Source organism: Lepisma saccharinum, chromosome 10 (genome assembly GCF_977018435.1).
Source record: "Lepisma saccharinum chromosome 10, izLepSacc3.1, whole genome shotgun sequence".
Lineage (NCBI taxonomy): Eukaryota > Metazoa > Arthropoda > Insecta > Zygentoma > Lepismatidae > Lepisma > Lepisma saccharinum.
In genome coordinates this window covers 2689883-2713893 of record NC_139238.1, presented here as the reverse complement: position 1 = coordinate 2713893, position 24011 = coordinate 2689883, and the positions used below count along the sequence as shown (strand labels likewise).

The 24011-nt window shown below is 39.5% G+C and overlaps 1 protein-coding gene across 5 annotated transcripts in view; it reads right to left on the bottom strand.

The window, feature by feature from the left end:
* The window catches only part of kug (FAT atypical cadherin kugelei), a 956861-nt gene that overhangs the window by 279526 nt on the left and 653324 nt on the right, over window positions 1-24011 (bottom strand). The window lies entirely within an intron of this gene.

Here is a 24011-nt window from a genome sequence, read left to right as displayed (position 1 = left end):
TCGGCGATGTTCTCAGGCCGCGTAAGCCTCTCCCACCGCTCCGAGATCAATCCCAGCATCCCTCTACTTAGTAGGCAAATGGAGTGTTTCCTGTTTCTCGCCTCTTGTATCAGCTCCGTGCCTCGAAAATTGAGACGCCTCATCGGGAAGTTCGGCCGTGGAGGGAGGTTTTTCTTCCTGCCCTCGGTGGGGTCACTTTCAAGTCACTCGCGCGGCCTTTAATCGACGCTTTTTGGTGGGATTCACGAAGCCTTCTGGAGGCTCTAAGACACGTTGTAGTGGAGCCGTGGAAGTGATTCAAACGGCAGGGCATTTTAATGGGATTGTCGTGGCGGATTGAAACAAACGATGCCAGTGCATACTCCTAGAGCGTGCAGAGGTACCCCTGCACATTGCACCGTGCCACGAAGGCACATATGGGGGATATGGAGGCACGGCCCCGTACATTCTCGATCTCAGTCCATTGTGGAGGTGATGCAATCAGCACCACCCTCCGGTCGCCTTTACTGTACAGAGTTGCACCCAGGTGACCCATCTGTTGGTTGGAAAACAAAATTCCGAATTTTGATCCCCCACCACGGGAATCGAACTCGGGTCTCCCGCGCAGCAGTCAGACGCCCTACAGCGACTCCAAAGGTGATGTACAGGGTGTCCCGGAAGTCTTGCCCTCATTACAAACTTTATTCATATCCGCTATATGCAAGGTAGAGATGTGAAAGTGGTGCCAAAATGTTGGAAAACTAACCAAGTTTTTTCTTGCAGGTTTGAGTATTAATGAGGTTTTAATTTAGCATGTAATGTAAAATTGGTCTTCATGTCCCACGTAATGAAGTTTCGAAATAAGTTTTAACCTTGGGAAATGTTTTAGTATCCTATTGTTTTTTGACTTTATACATGCATTTGTTTCATCAAAAACATACGGATCACGAGTAAGCAAAACAAATTTATATACAATCGATAAATTGATAATTTAATGTAAACAAGGTTATTTTATGGACCTGAACATGTTTCACAGACATTCTCCGGTTTACCTAAAGGTTACTCACAAACTTCAGCAGATGTAATAACGTTATACACATCTAACGTTTTAAAATAATGGCAAGCAAGTAAGCAAGCAAGCAAGGATTCGAAAAACGATCGAAAATGTTTAGCCAAAGAAAGTAATATTTCAATTCAAGGACATTTCAGAAAAACTTTTACAACGTTCCTGAATGTGCAATATTTCTTGGTAAGTGGCAGTTCTCATGTTTTCCTTTTTCCCTGGGTGATTTTTATTTAAAACATAATTCATCTGTAACTTCCTATGACATCCAATTTTTTTAGGATACAAACTTTTACTGTTATGTACTGTAAACGACAGCAAAAAATATTTATGGGCAAATTTATCTGAATTTGTGATTACTTTTCTGATTTTCCTCAATGTGCCATTACACATACAAACACACAAATAGTTGTAATGCAAGATAAGGAAAACTACAGACGAAGCAGGTGCACTCATAAATAGTGCATGACGTTTATGTCCGAATGATATAAATGGCCGTATGCAAACAGTTCTATGCATTTCGTTGCAGAGAGACCCTCGGGCTGTTTCCGGGAATGATCAATAACCTTTATGGCAACACCTTCCCAAGGTGTTACGTAATTCGTGCGACATAAAAAATGCATTATTGACCAAACACAGATTTTCATTCCATATTCCCAGGCCGTCCACTAATTTGTCACAGATTCGAAATACATCGACTTTTATTGAGCGTGATTCTCTTGAATTCGTGGAAGTCAGATTTAGCTTCAACGAGCGTCATGGACTAGAGGTTACAACTGTGACATTCATAGCTCTAGATTTAGAACGATTGGATCGTTAGGTCCATATTACGCACACACAGGCTAATCGGAACTGGGCCTACACTTGAAAGTGGGATCTGAATCACTGTGCAATGTGCCCGGATATCGAACCAGGGATCCCTTGATTGCAAGGCAACGACGTTACCACTACGCCATCGAGGAATAAAGTTTACGTATGTAGACATGTGCTGAATCGCTACATTTTTTATATTGTTGTTGATTCTGTTCGCTCGCAAGTATGTTATAATATAAGTAGATATATTATCTATTATAGTATAATAGTTATATAATATGTTATAATTAGGGTTGGCCACAAAATCATCCGGATAACGGATATTCGTATTTCAAATTATCTGTTTACGATGCAACGGATAATTCGAATGCCCGATAATTCGGATAGAACTGATTTGATGACGGAAAATACGTACAATGAAATACGAAAATGACGAATAAAACAATAGATATGTTGATAGCCCGTAAAACAGATAAACCTGACATTTAGGATAATCCTAATATACGGATAAACCGAATGTTGATAATTCAAATATCCGAATCATCCGAAAATTCTGAAAATTCGGAAATTTCGAATATCGGGTATCCGGATTATACGAAAATCGGATATACGAATAATTCGGATATCCAGATAATTCGAATATCCGAATAATTCGATATCCGGATAAAATTTTATCCGCATTTCGCCATCAGTGATTATAATAAATAAATATTATAAATATATCTTGGGAAAGGAATAGTGTAGGAATATAGTACCACGTTATTCAAATATGACCGGGACTGATTTCCTTTTTCAAACAACCTGCCATGCCCAGCAGTTGTGCGTCCTTGGGAGAATAGAGCCACAACCCCCACTCTCCTTCCCGTGGAGGTTAGAACCTGCTCAGTCGTGTCTGGGTGTTGCTAGAGTGATGACTGATGAGCGAACAAAAGGTGCCGCGGAGCGTGGAACAACGCTTTGTGATCAAATTTCTCGTTGAAGAAAACGTCCAGCCATCTGAAATTTTGCAGAGACTCAAACAAAGTATGGGGAAGAGTGTCTCTCACGAACCCGTGTGTTTGAGTGGTGTAAGAGAGGGAAGAGAGCGCGTGAAGTCCAAGCAGTCATCACGTGAGTGGCGGCATACTGGTTTCCCCAGACCTAAGAAAGCGCGGAGGGTCCGTTCGGTAGGAAAAATGACGGTAACGTTTTTTTTGGATTGGCAGGGGGGTTATCCATGTATACTTTCTTACAGATGCCAGATCAGTCACTGCAGTTTATTACTCAGAACTCCTGACAACAGAAGTGAAGAAAAAGATCCGATCCAAGCGGAAGAGAGGTGGAAAGCGAATAGCCTTCCTTCAAGACAATGCACGGCCTCATACAGTCAAAACAACTATGGCAACCGTCAGCAAATTGAAATGGGAGCTTCTGCCGCACCCGCCATACAGTCCCGATTTGGCCCCAAGTGATTTATTATCTGTTGGGAAGGCTTAATCAGACTTGGAAACCATGCGGTTTGCAGATAACGACGCCGCTAACGGCAGTGTTCGGGAGTGGATACGCAGCCAACCGAAAAACTTTTATGAAAGGGCATTAAGATGCTTCCAGAACGTTGGAAAAAATGTATGGACTCTGGAGGGGAGTACTTGGAAGGGTGACATGTGCAAATAAGTATTTGACAATAAAGGATTTGGTAAAAAAAAAATTAGTCCCGGTCATATTTGAATGACCTAGTATTATGTACTGTTTAATATAATCTAGAGTACTGTAACATCTTGAACACACTGTGCAATTCACATTAGATGCTGGAAGGTGCCACACATCTTCCAGTATCCAGCTCTTCTTCAAGAGCAATCCTTGCTTCCTGGAACTTACAAGAAGCGACAGGGAGGAGACGGCGAAACTCGATCCCCGCCATGATCCGGTGGATTTGAACAGCTTCGGGTGTAATTGACTAAGGATGGGGTGGGTGGGAACTCGCCTCTTCTTTCTCACATCACTTGTCACCTCGGCGCTTCCATCTCCCATCTTATACTTCCGCCCCTCTGCATTTTGATGGAAACTTTCTGTCAGGTTGCATCCCGTCACGTTTGACGGCGGGACTTGCTCCTGTCTGCCGTCCCACTTGGGTGACCCCCTTGGGGAGTTGTTTTGTGTTTCGAGGTCGCTTTTGATGGAGGCTGTGGTCCCATCTTCCCATTCGATCACCTTGCGAAGTTCATCTCGAAAGCTCATCCGGACACGATCCCTAGGGAGAGTGCCACTGTGGCTTGTATATTGCGGGAGATATAAGAGGCGCTGGTGCTGAATTTCACAAGGGTCTCACCACTGACCTCTTGCGGGAAAAGGGGGGCGTGGAGGGAAGATATACGTTTCTGGCCACTGGCTTCCTCTCGTCTCTAAATTTGAGGTCTAAGAAGAACGGACCTGCTTTAGTAGTGCTTTGACGGTTGAACTTGCCGTGTTGAGTTTTCTATTAACGACGCTTTTCTTTTGGCTAATCGCGGCGATCAGGATGAGTGATGAAATTCATAAAGGGGCACTCACAAATAATAAAAATAAAAAAAAAACACAGGGCGGAATTATAACAAGTTGAAATTGTGACTTAACAAGTAGGTATAAAAACAGACAAAAAACACCACTGCAGTTTAGGATCTGTATTTCTTCAAGGGTGGCCGTGTGGTCCAAGGCGTCAAGCTTTGGGTTCCTGCTAAGGGACGCGCGCAGGTTCGAGTGTCCTGGGGGAAGCGTAATAACTTCTCTCCTGAGATTTCGGTCAGTGTATGGGACCGGTGGCGACCCACCATCATGAGGAAATGAGGGAGCTTCGAATGAGTAGCGCAATGCGGTCATGAAACCTACAACATCAACTGCGGGTACGTCGTGCTGACCACACACCACCTTACACGCCACCCTGTAACTGGTTGGATGATATCCCACCTCGGTTGGGAGTGAGGTGAGCAGTTGGTAGGTAGGAACTGGCTCTCACGGGATGTTGCGGCACGGGTTATAATTACAAATTGTCCATTATGAATTCCGCACAGACGCAGACTGATGATGTTTTCCTTGTGCAACATCTCAACATTTTCTCCGACTGTGCTCGTATCCCGGTCGCTTCTAAGCTTAGTTTCATAATCTTCATGTAACGAAGACGAGAGATTCGAGTGTGACTTGGGATTTGGTTTACTTCGCTTTTCTGCAACTTTTGACTCACCGCGAAAACAAGGATGAGTGATCATATGATGATATTAATGAAAACACACTCACAAAGAACACCAATGGATGTGAACTCGTCCTACCAAATGAACAACTGACCAAAATAATGCTTTACAAACTTGACCAACAAACAAAGAGTTTACTCAGCACCATGCGTGTCGGTGAGGCCTGGATAACGACCTCCAACGGGTCAATGTTCAGATATTCCAATGGCTCGTTTTCCAATTACAATATGATTCTATATAATACCTATGCGATCCCTCTCATTTCGAGTAATCGATTTTCTCTCGCACTCGAATTCAGACCATCTCGAAATCTGAAGAGAAACAGTAGAGATATATATATAATACTGAGTAGGATGAGCGACCTTCTCGTGTTCCAAGGCTGGAGATGAATCTTCAAGAGTTGAGATCCAACTTATCGGTCGATACCTCTTGCACAGCCTCCCATGAAAGATCTCGCACTGGTGAGGCTTCTAGCCTGTTGTCCCATCCATTATCACCAAATGGAAGAGTGAAAAAGAAAAAGAGCAATTTTGTTTATCGGATAATCTGAGTGTGGAGTACTGGATTGTGCTTGAGTAGTTTCACGGCTGAATCACAAGTTGCCATGGTTACGGCAGCATGCTTCGGGGAAAGTGAGAATGGGGGTCAGTTAAAATCGAAACCACAGGGATTGTTTATTTATTGTTTGATGTACGTATGATATCTAAGGAAGGGAGAGAAAGCACTTGTGCAATGTTATTCCTTATCTGTTGTGTTGTGTTACTCATTATCGAAAAGGCTACCCCTTGTGTGAGATGCGAGGGAACCTGAATTTGATTCCTCTGTCCCGGGATTCTGCGGAGAAAGGCCGCACATAACGGTAGAGAAGGGGGAGAAAGCGAGTGGGTGGTAAGCTGCAGCCCCATTTCCTATTCATGTACCAATTTCCGGCTCACGCGTTCATTGGTCAAGCCCTCTCCAGTCTCTACTTGCGCAGAGACTTGTTTTCGTTCGCTTACTCCACGGATTCCCTGGATAGATTATAGATGGCCAAAAATGTCATTGTTGAGTTATCATAGGGAGTACCGACTGGGGAGTAACTTGAAGGAAACAGTAGCGAATCTCGGCCTAAAGTTACAGGCAATGATGACGATAGGACTCTATGCATTCACCACATGGCACTATTATTGATTGACTAGCTAATTACCCGTGGTTGTCCGAGTATTTATTTATCCCAATCTTGTATTAGACAGCAAAATAATGAATCCTAACTATAGTGTAAAATGTCACTAATTTTAAATGTGATCGTGAATGCCACCAATTAGCTTAGCGCCTCCGAAAACTATGGATTCGACACTAATCTTGGTCATTTGTGGAATTTTATTTTCCATCCCCTCTCATCCCCCATGCCGATAGGTGCTGGAAATTGAAGTTGAACCGCATTGGGAGTGTCACGAAAACTATAGGTTCCATTCGCAACACAGCCTGAATGTTAGACAACCCGAGAAACACTATCGTAGTGCGGATTGCATAGCGTCACGGTTGTTTGTCTATGCGGAATTTAATATCGGTGGTTCTCGATTATTTTTACATGTCACCCCTTCCCACCCCACACCTAGGGATGCCAAAGGTGTCTTACCCTCACAGTATTTATTTCCATATTGCAAGTGATACGTGTACCAAGTTTGGTTGAAATTGCTCCAGGCGTTCGAGAGTTATGCCAGAACAAACAAATATACACACCCACACAAACAAACTTTTTATATATATAAATAAATAAATAAAAGATAAGGTAGAAGATTGATATATTTCACGTCGCTTTTCTGTCAATTTTGGCTAATCACGACGACGGGGGATGAATGGTGATGACGGATAAAGAGACAAACACATATGGACGATAACACGAGTCTCACAGAGAATTATATTGACTGCGGCTTCAGACGCCAGACCCTCGTTATTCTGCAAAATGCAGCCCAGGGTGTACTACGTGGAAGAGAGGTTAGTATTTGGGTGTCCTCAGAAAATTAGAGGTGTATGTCTTCTGAGAAGGTACTCAAGTAAGTCATTGTTTTACGTCAACTTTATGCACAGATAGGCTAATCGGGACTGGACCTACAGTTTACAGTGGGATCCGAAACACTGTACAATGTGCCTCCACCAAGAATCGAACCCAGGCCCACTAGATCACAAGGTGACGACGTTACCAAAGAGAAGTTCAACCTCACGTCCACGCAGCACATCCAGGAAACTTCACTCTTGCAGGCAAAAGAACGCTTTGGCGCCTAAACCCACACCCAACATGGTTTTATGTTCTGTCTCTTGCCGAAAGGAAAGTCACTTGGCAGGCCTTGGACTTTAACAGTGTTGCACTGCGGAATTTAGTTACTAATAATAGTCTATTGTAGTGTGCATACTTGACCTACAATCACAAACGTTTCTACAAGTGCTCCTGCCTCAAGAAAGTGCAAGCCTTGGACTTGACACAAGTGCTGGATGACTCAATAGAAGTTAATGCTAAGAAGGAGAAAAGTCGAACTGCTGTCGAAGAGAACATCTCAATCTTTATTGCGACGGTCGACGATAAATTTTGTTCTCGTTCCCCCCCTCCCCCACTCTTCCCTCGCAATCAATCTCCCCTCCTGTACACGGACAAGGAGCGGAGAATGCAAAGAAAGGACCACTTGACCTTCTGCCCGGAGCACGCGAGCGGCGTATTAACTCCAGCGAGGTGCTAATCAATGAATCGATCTGGCGACGAAGAAGGCAAACGGATGCAATTCTCGACCACGCTCTGTTGTAATTCCACACCTATGCGGTAGTCGCCTGAGATGTGCGATGGGCCACTTTTACGCACAGGTAGGCCCCGGTCGGACTCGTTGGCGGAGTGGTTAACACTACGTGCCGCGACGGCAGGGGTCCTGGGTTCGAATTCCGGACTGGGTGCTCTTTGCGAGTTGATTGATTGATTGAGTTGGTGTTTTAAGTATGTTTTATGCACAGTAAGGCTAATCGCGACTGAAACTACAGTTTAAAGTGGGATCCGAACCACTATGTGCCTCCACCGGGTATTGAACCCGGGACCCCTTAATTACAAGGTGTCGAAGCTACCACTGCGCCATCGAGGAGTCCCTGTTCTTTGTGAGTGTCCCTTCATCAATGCCATCATATCATTACACATCGTCGCGATTAGCCAAAGTGGCACAAAAGAGACTATAATAAACTAATCCAATCAATCGTTGGTGGGGTCGTTAGCGTGACGGGATACGGTGGTAGAGTTACTTGGTTCAAACCCTTTCGAAGGCCTCCGGATGGCGTAGTGGTAAGGTTGTCGCCTTGTAATCAAGAAATCCCGGTTTCAGTACACGGTGGAGGCGCATATAGGTTGCATTGCAATTTAACTGTAGGTCCTGTCCCGATTACCCTATCCGCGCATCAAGTGAACTTGAGCAAACTCAAACTTTGTGTAATGACTACGTCACGTTATCAGCCAACTTCAGATCGCCCCGCGAAAAGATGATCGCCAGGAGAACTCATGTGTAGATCATCTTGCAGCGCGACTTTCTGAGCAGAAAGTTCTGGCCACCCTACACGAGTTCTTTTATTGAAGACTAGCTGATTATCTGGCGTTGCCCAAGTATTTATTTATCCCAATCTTCTATTAGACAGGAGAATAATGAATTCTAACTATAGTGTAAAATGAACTTAGAGTTGAACGGCATTGGGAGTGTCACTATTAGTAGTATAATTGATACTATTATAAACCCGAGAAAGTATGAACCCCTCCTCAAGCAGATTTGCTATACTTAAATCAAGCTTAACATGAGCATATGAGCTTTTTGCTCAAGTGTGGAATCTTGTCTAATCCAAGATTTTTGTGAAAATGCCCTCGGGAATTTCCTCAGAAAGTATGACCCCCTCAGATTGATGAGGCTATACTTACAAAAGGTACTTCTGAGAGATTGTTGTCCATAAATTTGTTAAAAATATGCTTTTTTTGATATTGTATGATATCTTAAGTATAGTAACTGCTATAGTGCCCCAGCATGTATAGATTTCAAAATTTTGCTAATATTGCATTTTTCAGAAAATTCTATTTATAAAAATTAGGCATTTACAGCTTAAATATTGCATATATCAGGAAAATTATAGAGACAAAAAATGTAGAGAATCATGCCTAGAATATGCCTGCAAAATTTCAAGTCTCTAGTACTGATAGTTTTTGAAAAAATCTCAAATTCAAAAAATTATCGATTTTTTAACAAAACTTCTAAACAGCCTCTAGATTTCAAATATGCAACCCCCATGCCTCTATCTTGAAAAATAGGCAAGTTATTCAAGATCTAGAGAACAGCAAGAGATTTTGAAAAATTTATAGAGACCAAAAAGTTGCGTCTTGCCGTGCTGAGTCCAAAGCAACAAACCCCATGTCTCTAGGATTCATGGTTCCAGAGATAATCAAAATTATTGTTAATATTGCATTTTTCAGAAAATTCTATTTATAAAAATCAGAGATTTACAGCTTAAATATTGCATATATCAGGAAAATTATAGAGACAAAAAATGTAGAGAATCATGCCTAGAATATGCCTGCAAAATTTCAAGTCTCTAGTACTGATAGTTTTTGAAAAAATCTCAAATTCAAAAAATTATCGATTTTTTAACAAAACTTCTAAACAGCCTCTAGATTTCAAATATGCAACCCCCATGCCTCTATCTTGAAAAATAGGCAAGTTATTCAAGATCTAGAGAACAGCAAGAGATTTTGAAAAATTTATAGAGACCAAAAAGTTGCGTCTTGCCGTGCCCATATTAAAGCAACAAGCCTCGTGTCTCTAGCATTCATAGTTCCAGAGATAATCAAAATTCAAAAAATTATCGATTTTTTCAAAATTTGAGTATGTTGCTCAGGGGGCTATACTGAGTCACCCCATAAAATATTATTGGCCTAGGATCAAAATTAATGAAAATAGCAAAAATAAAATAATCGATTTTTTCAAAATTTCAGTATGTTGCTCTGGGGGCCATGCAGAGTCACCCCATAAAATATTACTGGCCTAGGATCAAAATTAGTGACAGAATAGAGAAACAAAAATATAATAGGGCTTGGATATAGCTACCAGCTATTATATTTTTATTTTGAACACAGTACTTAAAACTAAGCCAAGATGCACCCCCACCCCCACCCACCCCCACCCCCACCCACCCACATCCATACATATTTACTTCCCGGCACACTTCTATTGCATCATGTTGTGCAATATTAATTGATTAAATGGTTATGACAATGTGCTGATGTGGTGTTTTCTGATTGGCTAAAGCAAGCAAGGTTTTGATTGGTCCGACAAAACTATAAAAGCCAGGGCACAGTGCAGATTCTTCACCATTGCTGGCTCGGCAGTGGAACCCACAAGTGGGGGATAGAACCTGAACAGGCTCCACCAAAGTATAGGAGACTTGAAGCATATAATTTGGCGGAATAACCTAAGTAAGGTCATAGAGACAATATACACTGATACAATAAAAGCCAATTTTTGGCAAGGGGGGGGGGGCCAAAGTGGTTCCTAAATACAAAATAATTAATATCTCAAGAACTAATTGACATAGAGCTATGCGGTTTTTTTGTCTGCACTGGAATAGCCCAAGTAAGGTCATAGAGACAATATACACTGATACAATAAAAGCCAATTTTTGGCAGGGGGGGGGCCAAAGTGGTTCCTAAATACAAAACTCAAGAACTAATTGACATAGAGCTATGCAGTTTTTTTGTCTGCACTGAACTCAACTGATCCAGCATAGAGTTTTGAATTGAATCCCAGGAAATTGTATATAAATACCAAAGCCAAAAATATTAAGTGTATACATACATATATACATACACACACACAAAGTACAGTGCTGAACCCCAACTGATATTTTTATTCAGTATAAAGTTTTGAATTGAAACCCAGGAAATTGTATATAATAAACAACAGCAAAAATGCCGAATCAAAAATATTGCAATCAGTGCAATAAAAATATATCCAGCTCTAATTGGGCCAAGCATCAAAAAATTTGTAATCCAGACAAATACAAAACTCCCACAAAAATTTGCCCCAAATGCAATAGAAAATATAACATGGAATATTTCACATATAAACATAAAGATACTTGCTCTGCACAACCATCTACATCTGGTCTGAAAAGAAGGCACGAAGCACCTGTTAATGCCAGAGCAGCAAAACAGCCACGCCATGAACCTACCCGTAGCAGTTTTAATGCCCAACTTAGGGATTACCAGTTTGTATCAGAGCTAAGATGCGGCATTGAGAATTTCTTGAACAGTATAAATTCTGATCTGCAGGCAATTCTTAATGCACAAAATGGCTCTTATAAGCTATCCCTCAAATTGTTTGTACAATATAAGAAACCAAATGGCACAAAATTTACACAGCCCCACATAACAGAAACTGTACCGGTATATTCAAATGCAAATTCAGACACAATAATAGGCAATTTGATAGATCAATTAAATATCAAACACTCTGAATTTGCGGCAAAAGAGTCAGGATGGAGCCTATGCGGTTCATCACACAAGCTCTATGTTAATATTTCTGAATTCACTCCATTACAAGGATCCACTTATCTGCCTTTACCTGCCAATATTAAAAACAGAAGAGCCGTGGTTAATATAGAAAATACCGACCAGAAATGTTTTCTGTGGTGTATATTAGCTGCTTTGTTTCTAGTTTCAAGGCATCCTGAGAGAATAAGTTATTACAAACAGCATGAACATATTTTTGACGATGCAATGAAGGGTTTAGAATATCCAATGTCAGTTCAGAATATTGATAAATTTGAAAAAAGGGCCAAGCACATCAATGGCAAACAATTATCTATTAATGTTTTTATTTGTTCCACTGGCAATTGTCCGATAGCACCTCTCAGAATCAGTACAATTGATGATGAATCTGCTATTCCGATTGATCTGCTCTTAATTGAAGAGGATGATACATACCATTATACTCTGATACATAATCTTGAAGCTTTAGTGAGAACACAACTAGACAAATCCAATACAATATTCAAGTTGTGCAGAAGATGTTTAACTGTATTTGATGGTCAAAAAATGGTAAATGGGATTCGTGAAAAAAATGCAGAAATTGCAAAAAACAAGTTAAAAGAGCATCTGAAATACTGTGGGAACCATAAACCTGTTCATATGGTGATGCCCAATCCAAGTGAAAATTGCAAATTCAAAAAGTTTGAAGCCCTGTTGGAACACCCAGCATATATTGTCTGTGATTTCGAATCGAACCTCAAACCTATTGCATTCTGTAGCCCAGATCCAGAAGAATCATCAATTACACCGTACCAGCTACATGAACCTTCCAGCTTTTGTTTTATGGTTATACGGGATGGTGTTGTTACTAAAAAATATTCATACAAGGGACCAAATGCCATCAAAAAATTTGCACATGGAATAGAAAATGAGTGCCGTGACATAGCATCTAACATCTTATTAATATCAAAGCCTATGTTGCCTTTAACAGAGGAACAGATTGAAGATTTCAATAAAGCAGAAAAATGCCCGGTATGTGATTCTGAATTTTCAGATACAAATATCAAGGTAAAACACCATTCTCATACAGATGGTCGATATAAACAGGCCCTGTGTAATAGCTGTAATATTAAGATCAAGAGACCAAGATTTATCCCCATATTTTGCCATGGAGCATCCAATTATGATTTCCATCATCTGATCAAGTACGAGGGGTTTGACAAGCAGAATTTAAACATTTTAGCTGAAAATGATGAAAAATATATATCTATTAGCAAGATAATTAAAGTTGATGGTGTTCCTATTTACATAAGATTTCTTGATTCTTACAGATTTTTATCTGCTAGCCTGGATACACTGGCCTCTCAATTATCTGATGATGACTTGAAAATCACACGTGCAATGTTTCCAGATCAAGACCTGAAATTAATTAGGCGGAAGGGTGTATATCCATATGACTATGTCACAGATTCTTCTAAATTTGATGAGTGTTCCCTGCCACCACAAGAAGAGTTTTATAGCAAAATCAGAGGATCTGGAATTACTGATGAAGATTATCACCATGCCAAATTGATGTGGAAGAGTTTAAATTGCCAGACATTTGGTGATTATCACATGGCTTATTTGAAACTTGATGTCACTCTCTTAGCTGATGTAATACAGGCATTCAGAAAATCTTCTATGCAAAATTATGGACTGGACCCAGTGTATTTTTACAGTGCTCCGGGCCTAGCATGGGCTGCAATGTTTTTCAACACCAAAAAGCCATTGGATCTGATCCCAGATCAAAATAAGTATTTGTTTATGGAGGAATGTATAAGAGGGGGGATGGTGCAATGTCCCCAGAGATATGCCAGAGCAAATAACAAATACATGCCTGATTATGATCCAACACGGCCATCAAATTATATACTGTATGGAGATGCCAATAGCCTCTATGGTTATGCTATGATGGATAAATTGCCATATGCAGAGCTTGAGTGGGTCGAAGATTTCAATATTGAAGATCTTCAGGATTTTGATGACAGTGAATATGGACTCTTCTTAGAGGTTGATCTGACAATTCCTGATGATTTGCACAATAAATTTTCTGATCTGCCCCCAATTCCCGAGGTTCAGTGCTCACCTGGCTCTAAACAGAAGAAGCTCATGACGACTCTGGAGCCAAAACAGGGTTATGTCATATATTACAAAAACCTACAGTTCCTGATGAAACATGGTGTTCAAGTGACCAAAGTTGGCAAAGTTTTGAGGTTCAGGCACTCAAGATGGTTGAAACCTTATATTGATACAAACACGGAGCTTCGAACATCTGCAAAGAGCCAATTTGATAAGGGCTTGTTTAAATTGATGGTGAATTCAGTATATGGCAAAACAATTGAAAATGTCAGGAAACATACCGATGTTAAAATAATTACTGACCCCAGCCGGAGCAAAAAATTGGTTGCAAAGCCCAACTTCAATTACAGAAGAATTTATAATGAGTACATGGCACTTTTCAACATGATGAAAACAAAGATCAAGTTTGATAAACCTATTTATGTAGGGGCTGTGATATTGGAATTGTCCAAATTACATATGTTAATATTATATTATGACGTGCTGAAACCTTTTTATGGTGATCGTGTAAAATTATTGTACATGGACACGGATAGTTTTATTCTTGAAATTCAAACAGAAGATGTTTATCAAGATATGTCACAGCCTGAATTGTTTCAATATTTTGATACCAGTGAACATACAAAGATTCAACAACACCACAACAAAAAGGTGCCTGGCAAGTTAAAAGATGAGACACTTGGTGATGTTATTGTGGCATTTGCTGGGTTAAGAGCCAAGATGTACAGTTTTGAAACATGTAGTGGTGCTGTTGCCAAAAAGGCCAAGGGCATTGGCAGAGTAACTGTTGAAAAAGAGCTTGTATTTGAAGATTACAAAAATTGCATCAAATCACAGAATTCAATTAGAACATCAGAAAATAGAATTCAGAGTGAGAATCACTTGCTGACTAGCAATATTGTAACAAAAGTGGCCCTGGACCCACATGATGATAAGAGATGCATTTTGTCATGTGGCATACATACTTTACCTTGGGGGCATTGTGATTTGAAAAATGGGAAACAATGCCCAATTACAGAGCATGATTTGAAATAAATAAACATGCCTATGAACTTATTTGGGTTCAAGAAACAGGCTATTATGGATCTGCCGACACCACAAGCCTCTCCTGATTTACAATCTGTAATGTCTAAACTGAGTGGCTTGTTAATTATTCATCTGAACAGCATACTTACAGATAATGATGATGAAACAGGTAAAACATTGTACATATTTAACAATAATTTAAATCATTACCAATTACCTGTAGGTGGTCAATTGCAATTTATTACAACCCCTGAGGGTGATGTTAAAATTTCAGTGGGGAGAAATATTTATAGAATTAAGCACTCAAACATGGTTTCTGGCACTGTATATACTGTTTCTGCTGGTGACTGCTTATATATTGAGGTCCCTGGATCCTATGACAAGCTTATACCCTTTTTTATAGAATTAAGAATCAGATACTCTATAATAAATAACCAGTAAAAACAAAAATGCCTAATGATATATTTGGCCATACAAGACATGAAGATCACAGTGATGAGATTCTGATGCTTGATGTCAGAGTCAAGAAATTAAGAAGTGATTTACAAGCTTTACAGACCACACTGAATGCCAGTCTTCAATTAGAAATTACAAATTTACAATCACAATGCATGGACCCTCTTCTTAAAATTGATTCTGAACTCAAGTTATTGCTTCAGAAATATACTGATTTGGCAACATTAGATAATTTTCAAAGTTTAGAAGAAGCTGTTGCAGCTCTTCAAGCCAAATTTAAGACCCAGGCCACCAACTCTGAGCAATTGAAACAGCAATTGGAAGAGCAGATAAATAATGTACAGACACAGCTCCAAACAATTGTCAAAAGCATAAAATCACAAGAAGATTTTGATCTAGTAATTTCCACTCTAAAAGAACAGATTCAGTCACTCCAGATACCTAATCTGGACCCCTTGAACAATGCCATAGCCGAGGTTAAAGAAAAAATTGAGACACTTGAAAATTTTATGAACAATTTGCCATCTTCTGATGCTTTGAATGCAATAACTCGGAGTGTTGCAAACATCAAGCTGCAACTTGAAACATATGAAGATTTTGGAAAAATTCAAAGTTCCATAACCCATCTTGAAGGTACAATAGCAGCAGTGCAAAGTGATTTGGCAAATGTACTAGAATCCCGATTGCCTGGGATTGTAGACACACTTGTCAGTGTCCAGCAACAGATCACAAAGCTTGAAAACCTCAACACTGAATCTGAGCTATCTCATTTTCATCACTTGATCGATGATATCCAAACAAAACTTGAAATTTTACAACAATCAACACCCTCTCAGGCAGATATAGCCCTGCTCCAAAATGCCATGCAAAATGTGGCTGATGCTTCTGAATTAAACAATGTAAAATTGGCACTTGAATTTTTGCAGAATACAGTATCAAATCTTCCCACATCACAGGAACTTAAAAATATTAAGAGAGCAGTGAATAGGATATTGAAATCAGAAGATATCAAGAATATCCAGGCAGAGATCAAACAACTCACTCAGACAGTGGCCACTCTACCAACCAATCAACATATTAATGAACTGCATGCCCTGTTTGAGGATATCAGAAGACAGGTCCATGATCTTACTGCTCAAAATTCAAAATTGGCAGTTGTTGAAAATTTACAGCAAATTGTAGCTAATATCAAGCAGCAGCTAGGAACCATGGAATCCAATCAAGCAAATGCTCTGTCTGTTTTTGCCACCCAGCTTCAAGAGATTGTGCAACAATACAAGAGACTTGCTGTGGACATAAAGATCAAGCCAGGCCACGATGATGTTGTTAGGACCATCAATGAGCATCTTGAATCTGTAACAAGTAGAGTGCTCACAGCAGAAAAAGAAATAACAGGCATAATCGAGAATCCTAAACATACAGTAATTCTTGAATTGTACAGCATCCCCAACAAAGAATATGATTCTCCATTTACACCAGGTGGCAAAATATATATGCTGTCCCCTGCACAATTTTATTACCAGTTTTTTGTTGGGGGCACTTTGAGACCAATCAAGATCAAATATTGGCATCAGCCACAGGCACACCACTACCCTACCTTATCAATAACAAATGCTGATAACAAAATAAAAATCACCAGTGTAGAGTTAGAGGATTTTACAGACCCCAACACATTAGAAACAGCCTATACTGAAGATGATGGCACTCTGGAATTTAAAATACAAATAGGGGACAAATTATATTTAGAAAATCCTGTAGTCTCAGCTGCTGAACACCCCATAGTTGCAATATTCTTGTTTACATATTATGTCTAGACAAATCATTGTTGATGAATTACACAGACAAGCCAGACATAATTATAAGAGACTGCCAGTAGTCACAAAGGGCATAGATGATTTATGGCAGAGCGACTTGATTGAAATGGCAAGTGGACAGTTGAAAAACTTAGACAAAATCAACAAGGGCTACAAATATCTACTCACTGTGATAGATACATTTTCAAAATTTGCATGGGCTGTGCCACTCAAATCCAAGACTGGAACATGTGTTACAGAAGCCCTCAGGACAATCATCAATCATTCAGGAAGATCACCGCGCTATTTGCAAACAGATAATGGCAAAGAATTTTATAATTCAGTGTTTCAACAATTTATTAAAAGCCAGGCAATAAAACATTACTCGAGTTACAGTGATCTCAAAGCCTCAATTGTAGAGAGATTCAACAGAACCTTAAAAAATCTTATGTATAAACAATTTACACTCCAAGGTAATTATAAATGGCTTACAATCCTACCAGAACTTCTACATAAATATAACAATTCTGTCCATTCCACAATCAACATGAAACCCTCTGAAGTAACTCCATCTGATGAGCAAAAATTGATCAGGACTGTTTATTATCCTAGATACCAGCCAACAACAAGAAAATCCAAATACAGGGTGGGCGACCAAGTAAGAATCAGCAAATATAAGCACTTATTCAAAAGAGGCTTTACAAGAAACTGGAGCACCGAATTATTTACAGTGGTTCAAGTTAAACCCGGGACCCTTAACACATATATAATAAAGGATCACCGAGGAGAAATTCTCAAAGGCCGATTCTATGAACAAGAGCTCAGCAAAACTAAACAGCCTGACACATATCTCATAGAAAAAATCATCCGCAGAAAAGGCAACAAGTTACTTGTCAAATGGCTGGGTCATCCGGAAAACAGCTGGATCGATGCAGACAAAGTGATAATATGAGCACCTGGGATGTTATAAAGAGGCTGCCAGAACCTGAACAGCAGAATAAGAGAAATGGCAACTTGCTGCCTGATAATATTAGGTGTCTTATTGTTGGGCCATCTGCTTGTGGTAAAACTACTCTAATGGTTGATAATTTTTTATTGGCACCCAACTGGTTAGACTGGAAAAACAGGCACTTGTATGTCTTCTCTAAGAGCTTGGAACAATTAAAATATCAGCAGCTGATGAAGCTATATGATGGATTGGATATTGCCACTTTTGAACCAGATGTTAAGCCATTAGATGAATGTCTCGATAATTCTGTTGTTGTGTTTGATGACATTATACTAGATAATCAAAACAAGGTTAGAAATTTCTTTACACAGGGCCGGCACAAAAACATTGACTGCTTCTACCTGGCACAGACTTTTTCTAAAATTCCGAAGCAGCTGATCCGAGACAACAGCAATTTTATATGTGTGTTTCATCAAGACCATACCAACCTCAAACACATACACGATGAATATGTAGGTGGGGACTTGAGCTACAATGATTTTTCCAAATTTTGCAGCAGGTGCTGGAACCAGGACAGTTATGGGTTTGTCACAATTGATATGACAAGAACACCTAATACTGGCAAATACAGAAATAAAATCAACGATTTTCTAGACGTTGAGACATAAATAAACAACCATGAAACGACCAGTCATTGATGATCTTAAGTTAAGAGATTATCTTGTAAAAAGATTTAAGGGATGGAAATCAGAGAACCGGGGAATTTATGAAAAACACAAACAAACAGAACAGCCTGTCATTGATGCTATTAATAATTTAGGTAAGAATATCAAAACTGTTACAGAGCAAAATCAAGATTTGATTACGGAGCTTGTACCTGTAGCTGCAAGAAACATATTAGATTATCCATTCACCCCACTTTCCAGTATTCATACACCTAGTCCTGTTGCTCCTAGAAGAATTGAAGCTAGTCAAGATCCTATTGAATTGGGTCTTCTTGCTCAAAAATATTTAACCACACCTAAAGACAATAAAGATGAGGTGTTTGGCTTATATGCCGACACAGAGCTTGATGGCAGTATCATACACAGAATTGGTAATTTCAGAGTAACTTTTATGGGGGATGATATAATTGTATATTCAGAATCTCGTCTCGGAGAAAAAGGTGCTTTTGTTAAGTACCCCGGCACACCTGGATTGTGGGAACTGATGACTAGGAAAAGGCCTGGCAGCTATACAGATCAAGATTATGAACATTACAAAGAAATATTAATAAAATCAGATGCTCTGTACCAGAACAATGATCCTACACAAAAAAGAGTTAAGTCGAGCAGTGGGGCAAAATACAATAATTTAATCAAGCCCATATGGTCACAGATCAAGACTGGCAGTGGAATCAAACAATACAACACCCTGCCTAAAGAATTTGTGTGGGTTGATGATGTCAGGAAACTTGTAGATAGGTTATTGGTGATAGCTGGGGAGGAAAATGCTGGCAACCACAATTTTTACAATGAAAAGGTTGGAATTATGGACATGATAAGCACAAAATTGTCTAATTTTATAGTGAATGACACTAAGGGGATTGGATATCTCATAAAAATTATTAATACTCTACCACCTAAATTTTGGAATATTTCTGAGGGCCGGGGCCTGGTTAATGACATTATAAACAAGCTGCCATTTGAACTACATATTCCAGGCTATCAATATTGTGGTCCCGGCACAAAATTGGACCATAGATTAAACAGAGGGGACCCTGGTGTTAATCCTTTAGATGCTGCTTGTAGAGACCATGACATAGCATACAACACACATTCTGATCTTGACAAGAGACATGTTGCAGACAAGAAATTAGAAGAGGCTGCATTTGGTAGATTTGTAAGCAAAGATGCTTCTTTGAGTGAAAAAATAGCAGCATTGGGAACTACCATAGCTATGAGCACCAAACAAAAACTGGGGTGGGGGCTGTGAATATGTATATAATAAACCTACAATGAAGGCCAAGGGTGTTATGTATCAAATACCTTATGCAGGTCTTAAATCTCTTAAAACTATTGACAGTCTTTTAACCAAAAAGCAGCGCAAGAAAAAAAGCTCTTGTCTTGCAAAGGGGCATGGTATGAAATTGTTGCTTAGTACCCCCCAATTAAAAAAATTACAGCAATCCAGGAAAAAATCACATGTAGGGGGATTCATATTTACCATCCCTGCCATCTTAGCTGCTCTCGGGGCTGTGGGGAGCTTGGCTGGGGGTTCAGCCGCCATAGCAAAAACAGTAATAGATGCCAAGAAGAATAGGGCAGAATTAGATGAGCAGAGGCGCCATAACCTGGCCATGGAGAAAAAAGGCAAAGGTGTTAAGAGAGCCATGAATAAGTTTAAAAAAAACAAGAGCCGCTTACAAACCAAGATATTGAAGCTTTAATCAAGCCACTGGGCATCAAAAATTTTAGGGGTGTGTACATGTCTGATTCTTTACCGGAACAACCACTCAACAAAGAGTGTGGCATTGTTAATTTGGATAAGTACAAAAATCAGGGCACTCACTGGATTTGTTATCTTAAATATTTAAACAATGAGGCATTTGTATTTGATTCATTTGGAGGTGTTCCACCTGAAAATTTAATAAAATATCTAAATTCAGCTAATCTTTATTACAATAATGCCCGTGTTCAAAATTTCAAAGATGTTAATTGCGGACATTTGTGTTTATCTGTTCTCAGATATATGTCTCAAATAAATAAACCATCAATTGAAGATTTTCAAAAGGCCTTGTGGTATCTGAAACATCATGGGGGTATTCCATCTCACCAGCCAAAATTCAATATTGAAACTCAGATTACATGATGATATAGTGTATCCCAAAACAATAGCTCTCAGAGCATTTTATGGCATGTACTTGATCCCTAATATTACACACCACAACAACACAATTGCAGTAGGGGATCAAAAAATTGTCATCACTCCAGGGCAGTATAATCTGTCCACTCTAAATGCTCAATTACCCAGAGGTATAGTATTAAGTCAAAATTCTGTCACTCACAGAGTAGAGATTGTATCTGCTACAGAAACGGTGCATCTGGGTACTATAGGAGAGCTGTTAGGCTTTGAGAACAACACAAAACTTGAACCGGCCATCAAACACACTGCTATGAATATACCCAAATTCTTAGCCATAGAGACTCTGAATATTCACTGTAATGTGGCCGAGGGTATGATCACCAAATCAAATGGCATAGGCACTCACAAACAAACCGGCATCATTGCAACATTCAAACCTAATTCCGAATTCATGGAGCCCATCATCTACAATCCATCCCCAACATTATATTTTCCTGTGTGCCATAACAGAATAGATTACATTGAGTTGATGGTCACTAATGAAAAAGAAGAATTAGTTGATTTTGCTGGAGCCACAACAACTGCTATCATAGAGATTAACATTTAAATAAAAATACATACAATGGAAAATATTGAGAGTTATGAGCTACAATCATTCCCCCCAAACAGGAGGACATTTGCAAATTTAAATCAACCCAACACAGAGATTGAGGTTGATCTTGATGTAGGGGACGGCTTTATACACCCCCACAGAGCAGATCTATACATCAAATTTGATGTTGTAAAGCTCGATGGAACAGATTATCCGGCAAATTCGAATATAAGACTTGTAGACAATTTTGTGCCGCATCTGTTCTCTGAAATTGAGATCAGAAAGCATGGCGTTGTTATAAACAGAATAGATTATCCCGGCATTACCTCCACAGCTCTGGCCACTCTAAAATTATCCAAAACCGAAGCTTCTTACTACAAAATAGGTGGATTTGAGGCTGGTGATAAGATATTAACCAAGAGCCACACAGTGCTGTTCCCGATGCGCCTGTTGCCAGGATTCTTCTCAGATTACAAAGATATTATGTGGAAGGGTGGTTTAAGAATCACATTTAGAAGAGCTGCAAATGATAACAATGCTTTGATGAGGTACAGCACATTAAACCCTACAGGAGAAGCTCTGCCTAATACCTTACCTGATGAAGGCAAATGCATTATTCAGACTATGGAGCTAAGAATCCCAGTTGTTGAATATGAAGCCAGTTACGCTCTTAAATACAAAGCTGATGTCCTAAAAAATCCACAGATTCCTCTGCAATTTTATACATATCAATGCGTACAGAAGCCCGCATCTGGTACATATTATGAGTTTGATGCCACAAATTCATTCTCCAGCATACAATATGACATGCCGGATTTTGTGGTGGTATTGTTTCAGACTGGAAGACACAACAATCAGGAAAAAAATTCAAGTAGATTTGATAACTGCAACATCAAGAACATTTATCTTAAAAATGGCAGAAATGAGGTCTTTCCTAGAGAAAATTACAATTTAGACATGTCCAAGGATGATTTCCTCAAATTATATGAGGCTTTTTCGGCTTTCAAAAGGGTCACTACTGGCAGTACTGATATGTATTACTCACCAGATGAATTCAAAACACGGAGACCCATGTTTGTAATCAACACTTCAAAAAGGAAACAGGTTGTAGTTAATGACAGGACAAACATTAAAATTATCTGTGAATTCCACGAGGCATTACCCGATGACACTATTTGTAGTGTCATTCTCATAGGTGAAAAATCATATGTTTATGATGTAAGAAATGAGAGAGTCACGGAGCAATTCTAGAAGATTTACATTGTTTTAATATTAGATATGTAAATTGAGCCTGGTATCCAAGAACTTAAACCAGAAATAAATATGTGTATGTGTGTATGTGTGTATGTGTGTGTGTATGTGTGTGTGGGTGTGTATGTGTGTGGATGGCCAGTTTTAAGTGTGGCCACAAGAGGGGCATATTTTTAACAAATTTATGGACAACAATCTCTCAGAAGTACCTTTTGTAAGTATAGCCTCATCAATCTGAGGGGGTCATACTTTCTGAGGAAATTCCCGAGGGCATTTTCACAAAAATCTTGGATTAGACAAGATTCCACACTTGAGCAAAAAGCTCATATGCTCATGTTAAGCTTGATTTAAGTATAGCAAATCTGCTTGAGGAGGGGTTCATACTTTCTCGGGTTTATAATAGTATCAATTATACTACTACTATTCATCTCAGCGGCTCCGAAAACTATGGATTCCACACTAATATAGGTCGTTTTCGATTATTTTCACATGTCACCCCCTTTCCACCACCAACCCTAGGGGTGCCAGGGGTGTCTTACCCCCACAGTTTATCTTTCCAGATTGAAAGTGATACGTGTATTAAGTTTGGTTGAAATCGCTCCAGGCGTTCGAAAGTTTTGCAGGAACAAATACACCACACACACACACACATCCATTTATATATATATATATATATATATATATATATATATATATATATATATATATATATATATATATATGATAGAAGAAGAAGAAGATTAGGCAGAGACAGGATATGTAATATGTAGACATTTTCAGCGAAAAATGCGGGCTCGACCAGGACTCGAACCCGGGTCTCTGGCATTTTTCGCTGAAAATTTCTACGTACAAGTTCTTTTGTTTGGAAGACAATCGAATGCCGCATGCGCAGTACAACAATCTGATGGGACAAAACCCAACATCTTGCAGAGTAGCAATCAGAAAATGACAAACAATTCAGATGTTTGAACTGGAAGTTAATGTTGGTTGCGAGTACACTGGCCTCCATTACAGGATCATCTTGCCGGTCCTAATAGTGACTGGGCCTACAGTTCAAGTGCGACGATGCACTAAAGTGATCTCGTATACAAGGAACGAGTCACGAAACACCAAAAAGGTTGTATTTATTTTCCTCATTTTGCGACGCACTTCTTCCATTTTTGGCTGATCGCGATGAGAATGAGTGATGATCTAATTAAACAAGACGGGGGGGGGGGGGACCTTGGATGGAGAGATGGCGAACGGACCACTCAACACACTCAGGTTCCAAGGCGGATATGACGTAAGGATTACACACGACAATGAACCATATTAGTAGTGATGTCAACAGCAGACAACTGAGCAAGACTGAGTCCAAACAAAGATAGCACGTCATTTTAACCTAACTAACTAACTAACTCTCTAGCC